This window comes from Oryctolagus cuniculus, chromosome 14 (genome assembly GCF_964237555.1).
Source record: "Oryctolagus cuniculus chromosome 14, mOryCun1.1, whole genome shotgun sequence".
NCBI lineage: Eukaryota > Metazoa > Chordata > Mammalia > Lagomorpha > Leporidae > Oryctolagus > Oryctolagus cuniculus.
The window spans coordinates 11,506,092-11,524,847 of record NC_091445.1 but is presented as its reverse complement, the minus strand read 5'-3'; the positions used below and the strand labels follow the sequence as shown (position 1 = coordinate 11,524,847).

At 41.9% G+C, this 18,756-nt stretch overlaps 1 long non-coding RNA gene across 36 annotated transcripts in view; it reads left to right on the top strand.

Annotated features, from left to right (window-relative positions):
* Nucleotides 1-18,756, top strand: part of LOC103349543 (uncharacterized) — a 216,700-nt gene that overhangs the window by 32,879 nt on the left and 165,065 nt on the right. For 7 of the 36 annotated variants that reach the window (XR_011381899.1, XR_011381892.1, XR_011381885.1 and 4 more), the window contains exon 3: nt 3,026-3,108. The exons of the other annotated variants lie outside the window; for them this stretch is intronic. This is a non-coding gene — a long non-coding RNA (uncharacterized lncRNA). The remainder of the gene's footprint in view (nt 1-3,025; nt 3,109-18,756) is intronic. 36 annotated transcript variants of the gene reach the window in all.

Here is an 18,756-nt window from a genome sequence, read left to right as displayed (position 1 = left end):
GTCGTGAGGCTTGGGGTTTTCGCAGGTGAATTTCGGAGCAAGTCCGCTGTAGACTCGCTCAACTGGTGGTTTCCAGCTGATCACTGTTTTAGGGCAGTTTGCGGCTACTTTATGACGGGGCCAATTAGAAATGATCGAGGGAAAATGCTTCGAAAATGCTGTGTTATTAAAACACTTACCTAACAATATTCATTTGGTTCTGTCACTAAGTAGCTGTCTGGTGGATTTCTTGTGTTCTCTGAATTTCTTTTAATAGTCACTGCTCCTGGAAAGCAAACTATCAGGTGGTTATTAACTGCAACCTGGCTCTTGGCGCCTTTTTTTTTTTTTTTTTGGTTTTCAGTCCAAACTTGATGAGGTTAAAATGTTTATGTCTTAGATCATTAATAGCTAGTGGGAGATTTGAACTGATTCTAGATGCTAATCACCTTAAAAGTTGGTGAAAACCTGTACATGGATGATAAGGGAACCCCTCGAAATAAGGTGTCTGTGTTTTGTTGTTGTTGTTGTTTAATGCAAGCCACCAATCAATATTCTCTCTGAATCAGATCACCAAAGGTGATTTACAGAATATTATCCAAAGTGTCTCTTAAATCTGTGGTTTTCTCAGGAGAAAAATGTCTATATACACACACATTTATAGACATGAGTGAAATTTGCTGGAATGGAAAAATTTCTAACAAGCATGACTAAGAGGTATTTTCACTGAACACATATCTCAATTTATGTATTTCTCAACTTAGGTCTATTTTAAAAAACCCTTTTTTTAAATGATTTATTTTGAGGTAGTACCTTCACAAAGACAGTAACAGGCTTAATATTGAAATCCAGAACCCATTGGTGGACTTCTTGTCAGCCCTTGATCTCTTGTATAGTAATGGGAGAGGAGTACCTAGTTCTTATTTTTAATTCAGTGAGAATTATGAAGGTACCTGAAACCGTTGCTTGAATCTAGCTCCAAAAATGGACTTTAGGCCATTACTTTTAGAATGCACATCGTTTTTATACAATAGCTATTCATCATGTATTGTTTTAATGCATCAAATTACCTTTGGAATATATGATCTACACACAAAGCTAAACCAGCATTGGCTAACACTAGGAAGTTGAGGTTGAGGATGTTGAATGGTGCGGTGGCTGGAAAATGGTTCAGAAGCTTTAACTATGAAATTACCTCCCTAATAATTCACAACAAATGAGTTTGAAAAGAATGGCGCACAAGTAATCTGATAGGTCTTCATGGTCAGGGTTTCCAGTGTATGTCTCTTGAGTCATTTTAGTAGTGAAGATACCTAGACAGTAGGGACATAGGCATGAACTGATGAAGTCGCCTTTGCGGTGTTGTAAACAGTAACTCAAGACAATTTGTAGGAGCTTAAATTAATACCAAAAATGAAAAGTTTAAATGCATGAGGTTTGTATACCTTAAATAAGAGTTTTCTGGGGAAAAGAAAAATAGAAAGAAAAAAAAGAGAGAGAGAAAAGTTTAGCTGCCTCCAAATAAAGTTAGAAATTGTTGAGTAGTTAGATTCCACACTGAAGACTCATGCTCAATTATAGTCTGAAATCTCAGTTTGCAGATATGACATGGGATTCCGGTGAGTCAAACAGCACAGTACAAATACTGCATATATTTCTGCCAAATTTGTCTCAGATGGACTAGCTGCTATGGAAGAATCCATAGCATGACTGAGCTCACAGAAAGTGTTACCTCTCCAGTAGGTAATCCCTCCGCTGGCATGCTGTGCTCACTGACAAGAGAAAGGGCTTCAATTTCTGTCATTTCCCTGGACTTCAGCCCTAAGGTCTATATTGTCAGTTCAAACTATGGGAAGTGAGCAATTTTTTGTTAACCAGTAATAATTATTATTAAGACAAAATTGTTTTCTTGGCCGTGGGAAACAGAAATTTGGCTTTATTTATTAAAAGTTAACGAGCTATATTTTGTTAGAGATTGTCTAATTCAATTTTGATTTTTCAGATTGCATTTTATTCCATAAAGGGCTCTTCTACATAAAATGTAGTTTGAAAAGAGAAAAATATTTAAGCTTTTATCATTTTAAGTGATCAAATACTGCAGTGCTACATATTAGAATATCATGTGCATCACTACATTATTAACTTAATCTAATGCTCAGAGTCATTACCACATTCATGGGTGTCTTTCTGATATCTCTCCAGTCCACTGGATTTTGAAGTGTGATTATGTAAATTTTCTACTGATAAATAAATGACTATAATTGTACTTGAAATACCACTCAAATTCTTAAGACCATGGCATCTAAATAATATATTATGCATTCCTTAATTATTTATCAAGACTAATTCAAAATAACTGTAGGGCAAAGCATACATTTATTTTTAAATAGCCATCCCCTTCCCCAATTTTTTTTTTCCACACCAGGTTAAAAAATATCCCAGATGGTGAAAACATGGGGGATGAGAGAGAGGTTGATGAGTGGAATAATGAGGAAGCAGCAAGTTTATCCTTCATGTAAACATCTCTGGTTTGTCCAATAATACTATTATCCTGATGCAATTTTTGTGGCATGTGATCCCAATGCCAGTTCAGTAAGAATACTTTGATGATAAGGGGGAAAAATGTGTAAATGTTAAACATTTGTGCAGAAAATTCCTCCCCAGTATTTGAAAAGGAAGAAGGGAAAAGTGAGTAAACAAAACATTTCACCTATAGTGATTTTTTTAAAGTTCTTTTATACACATAGCAGGGGAATTTGTGAAACGAGAGTAAGGGTTATACCCACCAAATGATACTAAATTTAAAGTATGAATTTCCATCATTGAATTATAGATATGGAAAATCACAATAATTGAATGGAGCCTTTTCATTGTTTCACACTGCAGGCTGTATTCAGAACTATGGTTGCGCTGTGCCTTTAACAGAAGTGCGCGTGTGTTTTACCTACATAAATCCTAATTGCAGAACCCACTCTAATCACCACGCAGAAATCATCTGAAGCCTCCTAAGTTCATGAGCTGTACACTTTTCTTTCTTATTCTGCAGACCACACCTTATCGGCTTGCTAATGAAATACAGGAGATTGATTGCAGAACATCTTCAAGGGAATATTTGCTGTACCACGTATAGTAAGCTCCATTTGGTGCATTAGCATTTAGCCATTTTATGCAAATTTAGAGAAAATGACTCATGTATATGATTTAATATGCATCAGCGATAACTCATACCACCCTTATAAGAAAAAAGAAATTAAAAATTCATTAGAAAACTAGACTAGTGTCACTACATGGTTAAAACATTATGAAAGCATATTTCAATGTTTTGCTTACACTACTGTTCTCTTCATGGTGCCACCATTTCATGACAAAGGCCGTGGAGGAGAAAACATTCAACTTAAAATGTCTGCTGGCACACATCGCTGGATTTGTGTGTCACTAAACAATGAGCGAGCATAGCCTTGAATACCAACTATTTAATTAGCACTTTTGGAAGCCATGCATAGAAAATAGCTCATTTACATGCATCTGCTTAGCGATTAGTCCCATAAAAAGCTACCCTTTTTTTTGTTGTTGTGTAATATAGCGAGCATTTTACCATTCGGCCATGAAAAAAATCAAAACATATGTTATTATTTTCAAATCCTGAAATTCAGAGATTTAATTAAAATGGGCAAAAGTCTTCATATGTCTCTTCCAGGTATATTTAAATTATTTAATTTAACCTTAAGTGTACCATAAAAGACTGGATACAAGTAATAATTAAGAACTTCAAAGGGCAACGGAGACCCTCTAACAGTCCTTGGTTTAATTAAAGGCTATTATTAGAAAGCTCTCAAATATACAGTTACATGTAATGGCAAGTGATGACTAGTAAAGGCAGTATTTGAAAGTTAGGAGTATTTTATTTTAAATACTATTGGTAGACTGTAGCAGATATTGTTATTCCATTTTGAAATAAATGACAGTATTTCTTGGAAAAATCAGGTTGATAACATTAAAAGCCCGTTGGTTTAAGATGCTCTGCTTTTCATTAATTCTCCAGTCTACATATACCTGTCATGATCACAAATTAATTGACTGCTTCTTCAAAAGCATTTCTGCCAATTTAAATACCTTTAAGAGGGTATTATTTCTAACACAGTGGAGTATTTATGAAGGTGTGTATACAAATATGTATGGATGCATTAACTATAGAAGTGGGTTTACTTCTGCATTTTGAAATATAATATTCTTTTTTGTAATGAGTATTGATTTTTAATATCAGTAATAAATTGTTTTTTAGAAGTTTATATTACTTACTGCATTTGTGTGTTGACAATTGGCCAAAAACACCAGGTGCTTCTAACTAAATTTTAGAAGGTGTGTAAACCATATATAAAATAACAATAAGCCATATATATAAAAGTTGCTGTTTCATTATAAGTATTTATACTCATTGAACTATTTTGCTTGATGTGTGTTTATTTCATGGAATTTAGTTGGAATCTGCGTCATTAAAATATAAGGCAGATGAATAAGTGGGATATATAGGTAGATTCTCAAGTGGCATTGATGAACAAACACTTAATGAAAACACTCTACTTATTCTGTTTGCTAATTATCTTTAGTAATTGGTTTATACATAGATCCATAGTTAAAAATCATCTACTTTTAGGTATATGACATTTTACCGTTGTGAGTAATATATTATCTTTCCTTTGTTCACCGAGGTCCTATGAATTCCATGGGCTATATGATCCTGGAAAGACTACTTGGATTAGATGTGTAGATACGAATCTCTATCTAGCTCATCTGGCTAGCATGCTAAGCAAAGTATTACATGAGCTTATATGAATCTGTATCTATCTAGCTCATCTAGTCGGCTTGCTAAGCAATGTGTTCTGCAGCTGTAGTCTACTGTGGAAGAAGAATGTGCTCCTGATGTGCCATGTGTATAGCATGTTCTTTATTTTGAAATTGTTTTACTTCCAATTCTTATTCTATCCTTGAAACTAGCACAATTTTTTATTTGCTTATCTTTCTCCCCCACATCCCTTCTCAATACACAGATATCAGAATAGCATGTTTGCAGAGTAGGAAGCTTGCTCCCTGCCGAGTATCCTGCACATAGAGGAGTCGCAGATGCATAGTAGATGCTCACTGAGTGTTGGTGAAATAATGAATAAATCTAAATAAGATTTAGATTTAGAAAATCTTTCTGAGGTGGCAGCTGCCCGAAGGATCTAAGATACGTAGACTTGTTCCCCTATCCTGGAAGCCCTCTTGAAGCTTGCCAGCTTCCTTGCAGATATTACCTTCCCTAGATAGTATGAGACCATTGTATTCATCCGAGAATGAGTGAGTGGCTTTAAGCAACCTGTACATGAGCTTGCATAGTCCAATTGTAGGTATGTATTTGAGATCCTATCCTGCATATGGGGAATAACTCAGTGGCCATGAAGCAGAGGCAGGTTAACTGCATACCTGGGAACCAAATTCGAGAGCACAGAATCATTAATAATGTATACCAAATAAAAATATTTTGCAGGTAATTTTAGTATTTTAAAAGGTTTATTTGTGTATTTGAAAGTCAGAGTTGCAGAAAGATAGAGAGAAAGCTTGCATCTGCTGGTTCACTCCCCAACTAGCCTTAGTGGCCAGAGCTGGGATGTTCCAAAACCAGGAACCAGGAGCTTCTTCTAGGTCTCCTTCACTGGTATGGGGGTCCAAGCACTTGGGCCATCTTCTGTAGCTTTCCCAGGAACATTAGCAGGGAGTTGGTTCAGAAGTGGTGCAACCGGGTCTTGAACTGGTACCCCTATGGGATACAGGCCATGGCTTTACTCACTATGCCACAACACCAGCCTTGTAATTTTAGTATTTTTATTACACTTTGATTAAAATACCTAAGTGATTAAAATATGCTGTTTGTAAATGGCCTGAAGTACTTCTGATTCTAATGATAGAAGAAGTAAATGTAAAGCAGAGTCTACCTGGTCCAACCTTCTCCTCGATCAAGTTTGGCATATTTTGAAAAGTCCATTAGTTCCCTTATAGTACAAATAATTATGAATAAGGACGTAGCTTATGTTACTAAACAGTACTCCTACGACTTAAAATTAATCTCTCTGATTATTTAACCTACAAATCCAACAATTTCATAGAAAATGTACATCATTGATTACATTTTCAAATATTAATTGGAATATATGATTTGGTATAAAGAGTAAAAATTTGTTTTTGCACACTTTCCCACAAATTAGGTTGAAAATAAAAATTTAATCTGAAGAATTCCAACCAGTGAATTGTTTTTTGGGCTCCTACTACATTCCTTCCAATAAGGTTCTAAAGTTCTTAGCAAATAGCAAAACAGTATATTCTTTAGTTAATAAGCAATAAGCAATGACATTCATGAGATCTGGTAGAAGAAAAGTGAATCATCAAAAAGCATAGTCCTGGCCAGCACCACGACTCACTTGGCTAATCCTACGCTGTGGCGCCAGCCCCCCGGGTTCTAGTCCTGGTTGGGGCGCCGGATTTTGTCCTGGTTGCTCCTCTTCCAGTCCAGCTCTCTGCTGTGGCCCAGGAAGGCAGTGGAGGATGGCCCAAGTGCTTGGGCCCTGCACTCGCATGGGAGACCAGGAGGAAGCACCTAGCTTCTGGCTTTGGATCGGCAAAGCGCGCCAGCCATGACAGGCATTTGGGGGGTGAACCAACGGAAAAAGGAAGACCTTTCTCTCTGTCTTTCTCACCGTCTAACTCTGCCTGTCCAAAAAAAAAAAAAAAAGCATAGTCCTTTCCTATTTATGGACCATTGAGAAAGAATGTTCTTGATTTGAGAGTTGTGTTAAGCACTTGGTTGATCCAATTAATGCAATTAATGCTTTCAAGATTACTAAGGATTTGTTTGGTCTTGAATGTGTTTTTTGAAGGTACAGTGCATTCTGTTTTGGTGCAAAAAGACACCACCAAATGCCACTCTGGGAGATCTAATGGGATTTGCAAGTTGACTGTCTTGAACATCATGACTGACTCTGGACTCTCATAAAATGTGGATCCCAACTGATATTATCAAGCAAAATGGGAAATTCAGAGTAAATATTCCATCTGGGTTGATTTTATGCTTTTGGCTTTCTTATATACAAGTGGCCATATTGCTTTTCACAACATTACTAAACTTGAGGGAATCAGTTGAGAATTTCAGGGCCAAGAGAAAGTTTATAAACCAGCACGTATGTACTGAGTACCTTGTAAGAATATACAGTGCTGGGACATTTATATGTTGAGGAGTGTAGACTTGGGGGATAAAAAGGTTTGGAAGTAGACTTAAGACAAAGTATAAGAAGTGATCTAACTTTAAAGAAACCTAAGATCTGCTTGGCAAAACTAGATTAATAAATATGAAAAATTAGTGAACACTGTCAGATAATATTAACTTGTGGGATACCTATTAGCAATATAATAGAAATCCACAGTAAAGATAAATCTGTGCGAGCAGCCAGAAAAAGATGATTTGAGAAAGTCATATTTGCAGCTTTGAATTTGGGCTTTGAAAGAGTCATAGAATTAAGACAGATGGAGGGGAGAATATTAAAGACCAGGAAAACAAAATGATTGATGACAACCCGGATGCATGAATGAGCAGAGCATGTTTTTGAGAGTGAGAAGGGAGAAGAGTTTTACATTCAGTAATGGTGATTAATATTTGTAGATAGGAGGGCTAAGTCCAGATTATTTGTATTCTTGAAAGTTGGCCACTGGAGATAGACATGATGATGGAAATTATGGATTGTTTCTTCGAGTTTGATATATTCAACAAATATTTATTGAACATGTACTATGTGCAAAGTACTGTGCTAAATACTGGGAGAACCGTGGTGAACCAAATCCAGTTCATACTCTACCTCAAGAAATTTGTTTTCTACCAGGGAAAAGCTGGATTTTGTTTTAAAAAGTTTATTTATTTATTTGAAAGGCAGAGTTACAGAGAGAGAGACAGAGATAGAGACAGACAGATGGGTTTCCCATATATTGGTTTAATTCCCAAATGGCACCAACAGTTGAGGCTGGGCCTAACCAAAGCCAGGAGGCAGGAGCATCAAGCACTTGGGCCATCTTTTGTTGTTTTCCCAGGTGCATTAGCAGGGAGCTGGGTTGAAAGTAGAGCAGCCAGGGCTTGAACTGACATTCATAAAGGAGGTACACATTGCAGGCAGTGGCTTAACCCGCTATGCAACAATGCTGGCCCTTAGGAAACTGGATGTTAAAATATACTTACATGATTACTAATTAATTGTGGGTATGATAAGTTCTGTGAAGGAGAAATACAGGCTATCGAGAAAGTGTAACTAACTAGTCTGGGACAGGGAGTAGCATTAGGGACTCTTCCACGAAGAAGTGCTGTTTGACAAGTTGAACTACAGGATGAGAAGACCATGGCTGTGGGGCAGGGAGAAATTTGTAGGTAAGAGGACAGCAGGCGCTAGCCAGGAGGAGGCTGGCTGTTTGAGATCTTCAAGCTCCATGGGATTCGAGTGCAGAAATACACAGAAACCAAGGTAGGGTTGGTAGGGACATTTGGCAGGATTTTGATCTTTGATGCAAGTGTGGTAGAAAGCCCCTGAATAAATTTTGTGTTTTTTTTTTTAATAAAACTTGTTTCTTTTTTTAAAGATTTATTTATTTATTTGAAAATCAGAGTTACACAGAGAGGAAGAGACAGAGAGAGGGAGAAATAAATCTTCCATCCACTGGTTCACTCCCCAAGTGGCCACAACAGCTAGGGCGGAGCTAGGCTGAAGCCAGGAGCCAGGAGCTTCTTCCGGGTCTCCCACGTGGGTGCAGGGGCCCAAGCACTTGGGCCATCTTCTGCTGCTTTCCCAGGTGCATTAGCAGAGAGCTGGAATGGAAGTGGAACAACTGGGATTCAAACTGGCTCCCACATGGGATGCTGGCACTGCCGGCAGCTTTTTATGTGCTACACCACAGTGCCAGCCCCTGCCCCTGAATAATTTTAAGCAAAGAGGTGACATGTTTGGATTAATATTTTATTCATTTATTTACTTTCATTTTATTTGAAAGGCAGAGAAACAGAGACGGAGAGGCAGAGAGATGGATGGAAAGAGATTTTTCCATCTGCTGGTTCGCTCCTCAAATGCCTGCAGCATCAAGGGCTGGGCCAGGCCAAAGCAAGGAGCCCAGAACTCAATCTGCATTGCCCTTGTGGGTGGCAGGGACCCAAGTACTTGAGCCATTACCTATCATTTCCCAGGATGTGGGAGCCAGGAGGCTGGCTTGGAAGCAGAGTATCAAAGACTTGCACCAGGCATTTTGATGTGAGGTGCAGGCATCCCAAACCAAGTGGCAACTGAACTGTTGTGCTACACGCTCACCCAGTGGATTTATCCTTTAAACACATCACTCTGTCTGCAGCATGTATTGGAGTAAGGCAAGAGTGGGTGAGAGAAAACTAGTTATGTCACCAAGGTAATAGCTTAGAGATGATTATGGTTTGGTGTAGGGTGATTGTAGGGGAAATGATGAGAGGCAGATAGATTTGAGAGGTGTTTATAAAGCAAACTATGAGCAGATAAACAAAGTGAGGACAGCTGCATTTAATGCAGGTTCCCTGTCCTGAGTATTCAGGTGGGCTGAGGTGGGACTGGTGTGCAATCAGGAAACCAGTTGGAGACTGTGGGACTCATCTGTGGAGAGGATGGAACCTGAAACTGAGAGTGAGGAAGACAGGACATGTCCTAGAGACACCTTAAGAACAGTAGAGTTTTTAGCTCTAAGGATTCATCTTAATGATGCTAGTGTCCTTGCTGACTGGAAGGAATCGAGGTGGGGAGGAAAAACAACCAGCGCATTCCAGAAGTGTTGAGGCTGTAGTCTTAGACAGCTAAGAAGGAAGTCCAGATACCGGAGTGCCATTCTACTCGGGAGGGCAGCCATGGAGGTTTGTGGTTAGATTAAGGTAGTAAACTATGTGGAATGTTCCAAGGAAAAGTATATAGAGGGGAGAATAGCAGGCCAAGGAACTGATTCTGAGACTGGGGAAGGAATAAGCAGGTGTCACCCCCAGGTCAGCTAACATCTGGAATTGAAAGTCATTCTCAGCAATTATCTTTTGAAGCCAAGTTCAGTTTTCACTGTTTAATATGTGTTCAGTTATTGAATAAGAAAATTCATTCCCCAAATATCTGTTGTTTGTCCAATTTGGTAATATGTTACATTGAAATAAATAAATAAATAATTAAAGGTTATCAAGTTATGCAATAAATACTCAAGTTCATAGAATTAATTTAGAAAAATATAAGCTTATTTGTTGATTCAAAAAGTATTTGTTGAAAGCTTATGTACCTGATACTGTTCTTGATCCTGTTGATTTTAGTTCTGATTATGCTGATCACGTGACCTACATTTTAAAAGAATAGATAGTCAACACACAAGTCAATAAAGGAAAACCTCAGTTACAAGTGCAATGATAAATAAAACATAGAATGAAAGTTAAATTGAGTGGTAAAGCAAGACTTACATAGGAAATGATGTTTAAAGTGATATCTTAATACATGAAAGCATAGTACATGCCTTTGTAAGGATTTATAAAAAGGTGCAAAAACTTGGCTAGCAATGTATGTAAGGTTAATATACATATTTGTGTTTATTAGCAGGAAAATCTTGATTTGATCTCTTTTGGTTTCCCATTCAGAACCAGAAAAGACAAGAGGGACAGAGAACATAACAATATTGCATGTATGTGACTATGCCTGTATGCTTCACCTTCATAACTTTGAGTCCAGATTCAAAGAAAAAGCTACAGGAAATAATCTTTTACCTGCATATTTAGTATGTAAATGTCTGTGTTCACGTTTAATATTTATTTATTAGGGAGAGAGTGTCGCTCCCCGTCTTCGTGGAGGAACGACACAGGACCCTGCGCTGTTCTTTCGTCTGCTCGGCCCTTCCCGGGTTTGCAGCTGGTTCTTCCCGGGTTGGCTGCCGTCCCTTCCACCTCCGTGGAAGGGCGGTTCCCCCTGCCACATTCCCCACTTCCGCAGGGGAGCGGCACACCGCCGGCCGGCTCTCTCGGGGGCTGCACAGGTGTTCCTTCAGATAGATGTTCCCCTTAGATGTTCCTGGTGCATGCCGTCTCTCTCCTCCTTTATAGTCCTCTTCCACCAATCCCAACTCTGCTACCCACACGCCGAGTACGCTGCTCTCCTCCAATCAGGAGCAGGTCCCACAGTTTATTGGTTGAACTGAAGGCAGCTGTGTAGAAGCTGTTTCCCTTCTCAGCGCCATATTGTGGGAAAGCAGATGCATAGAATAAGTCTTAATTCCAGTAACTTAGTCTAGTCCGAGTTGCCCCCAGTTGCTCCCCACAGATCCCCCTTTCTTTTTATTTTTGGCGTTGATACGCACCTGTCTTCAGTACCCCGCGGCACACACTCTGCTCTGCTTGCTAGAGTTGCCCACAGGTTCTTACAAGTCCTATCAATCAGGCAAACCGAATCCGGGTCCTCTCTTCGCCATGTTGTGAGGAGGTTTTTAGGCGCTGATGCGTGCCTGTGTTCGGTGCCCTGCAGCGCATGCTCTGCTCTGCCTGCAGGTGCTTACAAGCCCTATCAGGCAAACCGAATCCAAGCCTTCTCATTGCCATATTGTGGGGAGGCTTATTGGTGTTGATAACGTGCCTGTCTTTGGTGACCTGCGGCGCATAAGCTGCTAGCCGCCCGCAGGTGCTCATCGCCTCACTAATCAGGCAGACCGAATCCAAGCTCTCTCATTGCCATGTTGTGGGGAGGCCTTTCTATTTCTCTATTTCTCTATGTCCGGGCATTCCTATTTCTCCCATTTTACTTCTATCTTCCAGCATTCCTATTTCTCTCATTTTACTTCTAAACTTCTGTTTCTCTTATCCCCGCGGCTTCCCTGCGCCCACCCCAAGGCTGCTTCTCGGCACCTCGCCCCGCGGCAGCTTCACGGCTCTGCGCGGCTTCCCAGCGCCTCGCCCCGCCGGCGGGCTCCCAGCTCTGCGCGGCTCGGCTTCGCGGGCACACTCCGCGGTCTCCACGCCCTTCGCGTCTGCACCACGGCCTCGCGCCAGCCCCGCGTTCCCTATCTATTCACGCCCCGTGCTCTCTCTGCACACGGCGGCTTCCGCGAGTCACACAGCATAGCTTACGTCTCCGCCACTAGCATTCAATCCAAGTTCCCCGGACTAACCTGGCGAATTCCAACCTGGCGGCCCACGTCTCTGCCTCTGGTTCCAGATCTTCGCCTCTTGCTCCCCGGGCTGACTTGAAGAATTCCAAGATGGCTTACGTCTCCGCCTCGGCCTGCACTCGCGGCTTCATCCTCCCTAACATTTTTCTCTACCCGGTATGTTTCCCTAAGTTTTCTTCCAACAATATTCCTCCCTCATTTCTCCTGGCCTCTCCCCACAGTCCGTATCCAAGTCTAAGTTTCTTATAGGTTTCACTTTCACTTTCAACCTGCAGTCCGTATCTGAGTCTAAGTTTCTTCTTGCTTTCACTTTAAATCCTAACTTCTTTCCCACAGTCCATATCCGAGTCTATGCCTAGGCTTTCGATAGCTTCTTCCGGCACCTTTTCCATCCGGCTTTCCCTAGGCTCTTTGCTAGTCTCTCTCTCCGGTATTTTCCACTTCTTCCCGTTTCTTCCCTCCTAGGTTTCCTATCCCTCCTAGGTTTCCGATCCGAGTCACGGCACCATTATGTCGCTCCCCGTCTTCATGGAGGAACGACACAGGACCCTGCGCTGTTCTTTCGTCTGCTCGGCCCTTCCCGGGTTTGCAGCTGGTTCTTCCCGGGTTGGCTACTGTCCCTTCCACCTCCATGGAAGGGCGGTTCCCCCTGCCACATTCCCCACTTCCGCGGGGGAGCGGCACACTGCCGGCCGGCTCTCTCGGGGGCTGCACAGGTGTTCCTTCAGATAGATGTTCCCCTTAGATGTTCCTGGTGCATGCCGTCTCTCTCCTCCTTTATAGTCCTCTTCCACCAATCCCAACTCTGCTACCCACATGCTGAGTACGCTGCTCTCCTCCAATCAGGAGCAGGTCCCACAGTTTATTGGTTGAACTGGAGGCAGCTGTGTAGAAGCTGTTTCCCTTCTCAGCGCCATATTGTGGGAGAGCAGATGCATAGAATAAGTCTTAATTCCAGTAACTTAGTCTAGTCCGAGTTGCTCCCAGTTGCTCCCCACAGAGAGAGTGCTCACTCCCATCTGCTGGTTCAATCCCCAGATGTGACAAAGACTGGGCCTGCGCTAGGGCCAAAGCTAGAGCTGGGAATACAATTCAGGTCCCCCACATGCGTTGCAAGAGTTCAATTACTTGCACCATTCCCACTGCCCGCTGGGGTCCACATGGGCAGGAGGTAGGAGTCAGTAGCTACAGCTGGAAATTGAAGCTGGGCATTTGGATGTGGGTGCCAGGTATCTTAAGGGCTAGGTTAAATGTCTTTTAAAAGAGAGCTTTCAAAAAGATCAGTATGATACCTTGAATGCTTTTGAGGTTATAGTGATAAAATATTTAATAAAATACTAGCTATCATATTGGGCATGTGTATATGAGCTTATATATTTTAAATGCTATCATGGGTATTGATGCGGAATAGGGTTATTCAAGAATAGGGAATGAAGCAATTTTTTTAAAAGATTTTATTTATTATTTGAGAGAGAGTTATAGACAGAGGGAGAGACAGAGAGGAAGGTCTTCCATCTGCTGGTTCACTCCTCAAATGGCCACAACGGCTGGAGCTAGGCCGATCTGAAGCCAGGAGCCAGAAGCTTCTTCCTGGTCTCCTATGTGGGTGCAAGGGCTCAAGCACTTGGGCCGTCTTCTACTGCTTTCTCAGGCCATAGCAGAGAGCTGCATCATAAGAAGAACAGCTTGGACATGAACTGGTGCCCATAAGGGATGCCCGCACTGCAGGCGGAGGCTTAGCCCACTATGCCACAGTGCTGGCCCTGGAGCTAGGAAATCTCATATTTACTTTTAGGATGATAAGACAGTTGGGCTTAAGACACCAATTCATAGTTCTAATTTCTTATTGGTAACTGATTTATATTTATTTGTAGAGATTGATGAGCATAGTTCTTTTTCATAGCCTATAGTCTTTATTTTGATGTATTATGAAACTTTTTAACTTTTAAGTAAAATTTTCCTTTATAAGACATTTCTTGGGCTGGCGCAGTGGCTCACTAGGCCAATCCTCCGCCCTGTGGCGCCAGCACACCGGGTTCTAGTCCTGGTCAGGGTGTCGGATTCTGTCCCGGTTGCCCCTCTTCCAGGCCAGCTCTCTGCTGTGGCCAGGGAGTGCAGTGGAGGATGGCCGAAGTCCTTGGGCCCTGCACCCCATGGGAGACCAGGATAAGTACCTGGCTCCTGCCATCGGATCAGTGCGGTGCGCTGGCCGCAGCACGCTGGCCGCGGCGGCCATTGGAGGGTGAACCAATGGCAAAAGGAAGACCTTTCTCTCTGTCTCTCTTTCTCACTGTCCACTCTGCCTGTCAAAAAAAAAAAAAAAAAAAAAAAAAGAAAGAAAGAAAGAAAGGACATTTCTTAAGTCCCTACATCATAGCTTGGAGAAATATTTATATTTTCTAGTTACTTGTCCTTATTGTAGTTTTGAGAATTCACAGTCAAACTTGAAATTATTTTTTTAATTACGTATTTAATATGTAATTTGAAAGGAAAAGAGAGAGAGAGAAAGACAAAGAGATTTCCCATCCATTAGTTCCCTCTCCAAATGCTTATAACAGTTAGGGCTCGGGATAGGAAATTCAGTCCGGGGCTCTCATACAAGTGGCAGGAACCCAACCAGGAAGCTGGCGTTGGGAGAGGAATCAGGCACGTATGGGATGTGGGCATCCCAAGCAGCATCTTCACTTCTGCACTAATGCCTGCCCCAGACTTGAAGCTATTATCTAACAATTTAAATTAACTCATTATTAAAAACAGGCACACATGGATTCAAGTTTCACAGAGCTCATAGGGTAAAAAGTAAGTCTCCTGGATCCATGGGATACCTGCTCTAGAGGTAACTAGCAGTTTCTTGGGGTTTGGAAGTTGTTTTACAATTAAAATTAAGTTACCTTGCTTATGTGAAAGTTCCTCAAAATCATAATTATATTGGGCTCGGGAACATTTTTCTACAATTTCACAGCTTTATGTAAAATATGTCAAAGGTATGCTAAGGGTAGATTTGAATCATCACGTATTTTCAAACCGGTGAGCTTGTCTTTGGTGAAACTTGTCTCAAGGCAGGTGTTTGGCATGCCATTAAGAGGCTGTGTGGGATCCCTGCATCCCAGGCTGGAGTCCTGGCTCTGCTTGTGATCCAAGTTCCTGCTAATTCTCACCCTGAGAGGCAGCAGGTGATGGCTCAAGTAATATGTCCCTGTCACCCACATGGGAGATCTGGATGAGTTCTGGGTCCCCGTGTTTGGCCTGGCCCAACCCTGGCTGTTGTAAGCTTTAGGAGTAAACCAGCAGTTGGAAGATCTCTGTCTTTGTTTTTCTGCTTTCGAATAAAATCAAATTAAATAAATACAAACGAAAATTGAAAAGAAAGTTAGGCTCAGTGAATTAATATTGTTTATTCTTGAAAGACTTTGTTACAGGCAGTTTCCTTCCAAAACATATTTGTTTCTATCTCAGGAGATTTCGTGGACATTGTTGTGAACAGCGAGCTCACATTTGTAAACATGTCTCCTCACAACCTCATTAACTTGAGTAATTAGTGGTTGTGGGTTCTCCCTGGGTGAGGTTGTGGGGAGCAACTGGGAGTAACTCGGACTAGACTAAGTTACTGGAATTAAGACTTATTCTATGCATCTGCTCTCCCACAATATGGTGCTGGGAGAGGAGGAAAACAGCTTCTACACAGCTGCCTCCAGTTCAACCAATAAACTGTAGGACCTGCTCCTGATTGGAGGAGAGCAGCGTACACAGCGTGTGGGTAGCAGAATTGGGATTGGTGGAAGAGGACTATAAAGGAGGAGAGAAACATGCACCAGGAACATCTATCTGAAGGAACACCTGTGCAGCCCCCAAGAGAGCCGGCCAGCGGTGTGCCGCTCCCCCGCGGAAGTGGGGAAAGTGGCAGGGGGAACCGCCCTTCCACGGAGGTGGAAGGGACAGTAGCCAACCCGGGAAGAACCAGCAGTAAACCCGGGGAGGGCCGAGCAGACAAAAGAACAGCGCAGGGTCCTGTGTCGCTCCTCCACGAAGAGGGGGAGCGACAGAGGTAATCTCTAAACTTTAGCTCAAACCATCATCAGTTATCTTCTTGTCCACTTCCAAAGCTGGTGCATCTGTTACAAACATCAGGACAGGCTGTTCTTGGGGAGTCAGAGGATGCTGTGTGGTCCCTGACTTCTGTCTGGCTGACTCCTGCAATGCCACGGACTGCAGCAGCCACAGCAGCCTAAGGTGCTATCAGTGCACCCAGCAGCAGAAAGGTGATCCCCAGCGGATCCCCGATGGGGTCCCTGTCAGATCCGACCTTCTGTGAAGCTTCCACAGCCTATCCTTTGGTTTCTGTCCTCCACCCTGGAGCAACTGTGGGTGCCAAGGGGAAATTGTCCAGCAGCTCTGCCCCTCTGTGGGGCGGGATGGAGCTGGGACATTACGCAGTTAGGTAAGTAGGTGAATGCCTTGGGTTTTCTAAAACTGAGCTGTGTGAACTGTGTCAACCATGTGGTTAACCAGGGCCTGAAAGGGGGTAGGGGAGGAACCCAGGATGTGATAGAACAAACGTTTCTTTCTCATCCATTACAGTTACTCCCATTGCTTTAGAACTGACAAGAATAAGAGAGGTAAGAAAATCAATCAGTTGTTGAAACTACTGTGCTGCATGCTCTACACACATTGTTCTATTTAGTCTTTATGAGACCTTTGTGGTTACATTAGCCTAAAGTTTCAGAGGCAGAACCTGAGGCTTGGAGAGGTTGCCTAATGCAAACAAGAAGGGAAAAAGGAGAAATGCCTAGATATCAAAGAGTCGGGGTAAAGATACATTTATATTTACTTATTTAAAATTTTTATGTATTTGAATGGAAGAGATAAACACACACACACACACACACACACACACACTTGCTCGTTCATTTCCCAAATGCCCATAACAGCAAGGGCTGGTTCAGGCTGCAGCAGGGAGCTGGGAGTTCAGTCCAGGTCATCCCTGTGGGTGGTTGGGACCCAAGTACTTGAGCCACGTGCTGCCTCCCAGGGTCTGCATTAGCAGGAAGCTGGAACTGGGAGTGGAACCAGATCTCAGACACAGGCACTTTGATGTAGTATGTCCAAGTGGTGTCTTTTTAAATTTTTTTAGAAGATTTATCTATTTAAAGGCAGAGTGTCAGGGAGAGAGAGAGAGAGAGAGAGAGAGAGAGCGCGAGCCTTCTACCTGCTTGTTCATTTCCCAAATGCCTGTGATGGCCAGGGCTGGGTCAGGCTGACGTTTAGGAGCCAGGAACTCAAGTACTTGGGCCACCATCTGCTGCCTTCCCAGGTAGAATAGTGGAAGTTGTATCAGAAGCAGAGAAGCTGGGACTACACTCCGAAGTGGGATGTCAGCATCTCTAGAGGCAGCTTAACCTGCTGTGTCGCCATGATGGCCCCCAAGCAGAACCTTAACCTGCTGTGTACCACGATGGCCCCCCAGCATAGTCTTAACAGCTGTAGCTAATGCAGGCCCCTTAGCTTATATGTAAAAGAACAAATAACTATAGTTTGAGAATATTATGATTCATTTGTCTATCTCAATAATTAAGAAAAACTTCATGCCAGTAAAACTCCAGCGTTTCGAACTCATAAGTTTTCAAAGTAGCAAATCCTTTAAGGGAGGAAATAAGAGACTACTGGATTGGGGAAAGAATCAAATGAGTATCTACTAGATAAGCTGAATATTTTATTTTGCATTCAGTTACTGTGTTATATGTAGGTATAATTTATAAACACATACTATATGTTTCAAATTTGATGCATTTAGAAGTTAAATCTACATTTATGATTATTTCAGTACTTGAAATTCTTAACAAAATATCCAGTTTTAGGTGTGAAATTTTATCTTTAATTTTATGGAAGGAAAATATCTATTCAAACTATGTTTCTTATATGTGATAGTGTGGCTATCTAAACACATTATCCCTAATGTTAAGTAAGTGACAGTTTACTTTGTATCTTAGTGTAAGGGGGAATGTGTCTTTGACAATGAAAGTAAGTCAAATGACATAACTCACATTCAGCACACAATCATTACTTCAAATATACATGAACTAGGGGGAGGGTGACCATTTGGTACAGCAATTAAGCCTCTGGCTGGGATTCCCCGTCCTAAATCAGCATGCCCTGGGTTCAAGTCCCTGCTTTGCTTCCAATACCAGCTTTCTGCTAATGCGTACCCTGGGAGGCAGCAGGTGATGGCTCAAATAAGTGGGTCCTTGCTACCCATGTGGCAAACCCAGATTGAGTTCTGGGCTCCTGGCCTCTGCTTGGCCCATCTCTGACTTGCAGGCATTTGAGGAGTGAACCAACAGATGGAAGATCTCTTTCTTCCAAATAAAATGAAAATAAATAAATAAAATTACATATATGTATGTGTGTGTATTTATATATCCATTAACTCTTTTCCCCTTTAAGCCTCTGAACGTCAGCGCAAAATTGAATGAGTGGTTCTGCTTGCTCTGTGGAAAAACTGAGTAGGCTGAGCTGTACTCAGACGTTACCTAGTTGCTTGGGAGAGAAATTGACACTGGGCAAAGCTGAGGA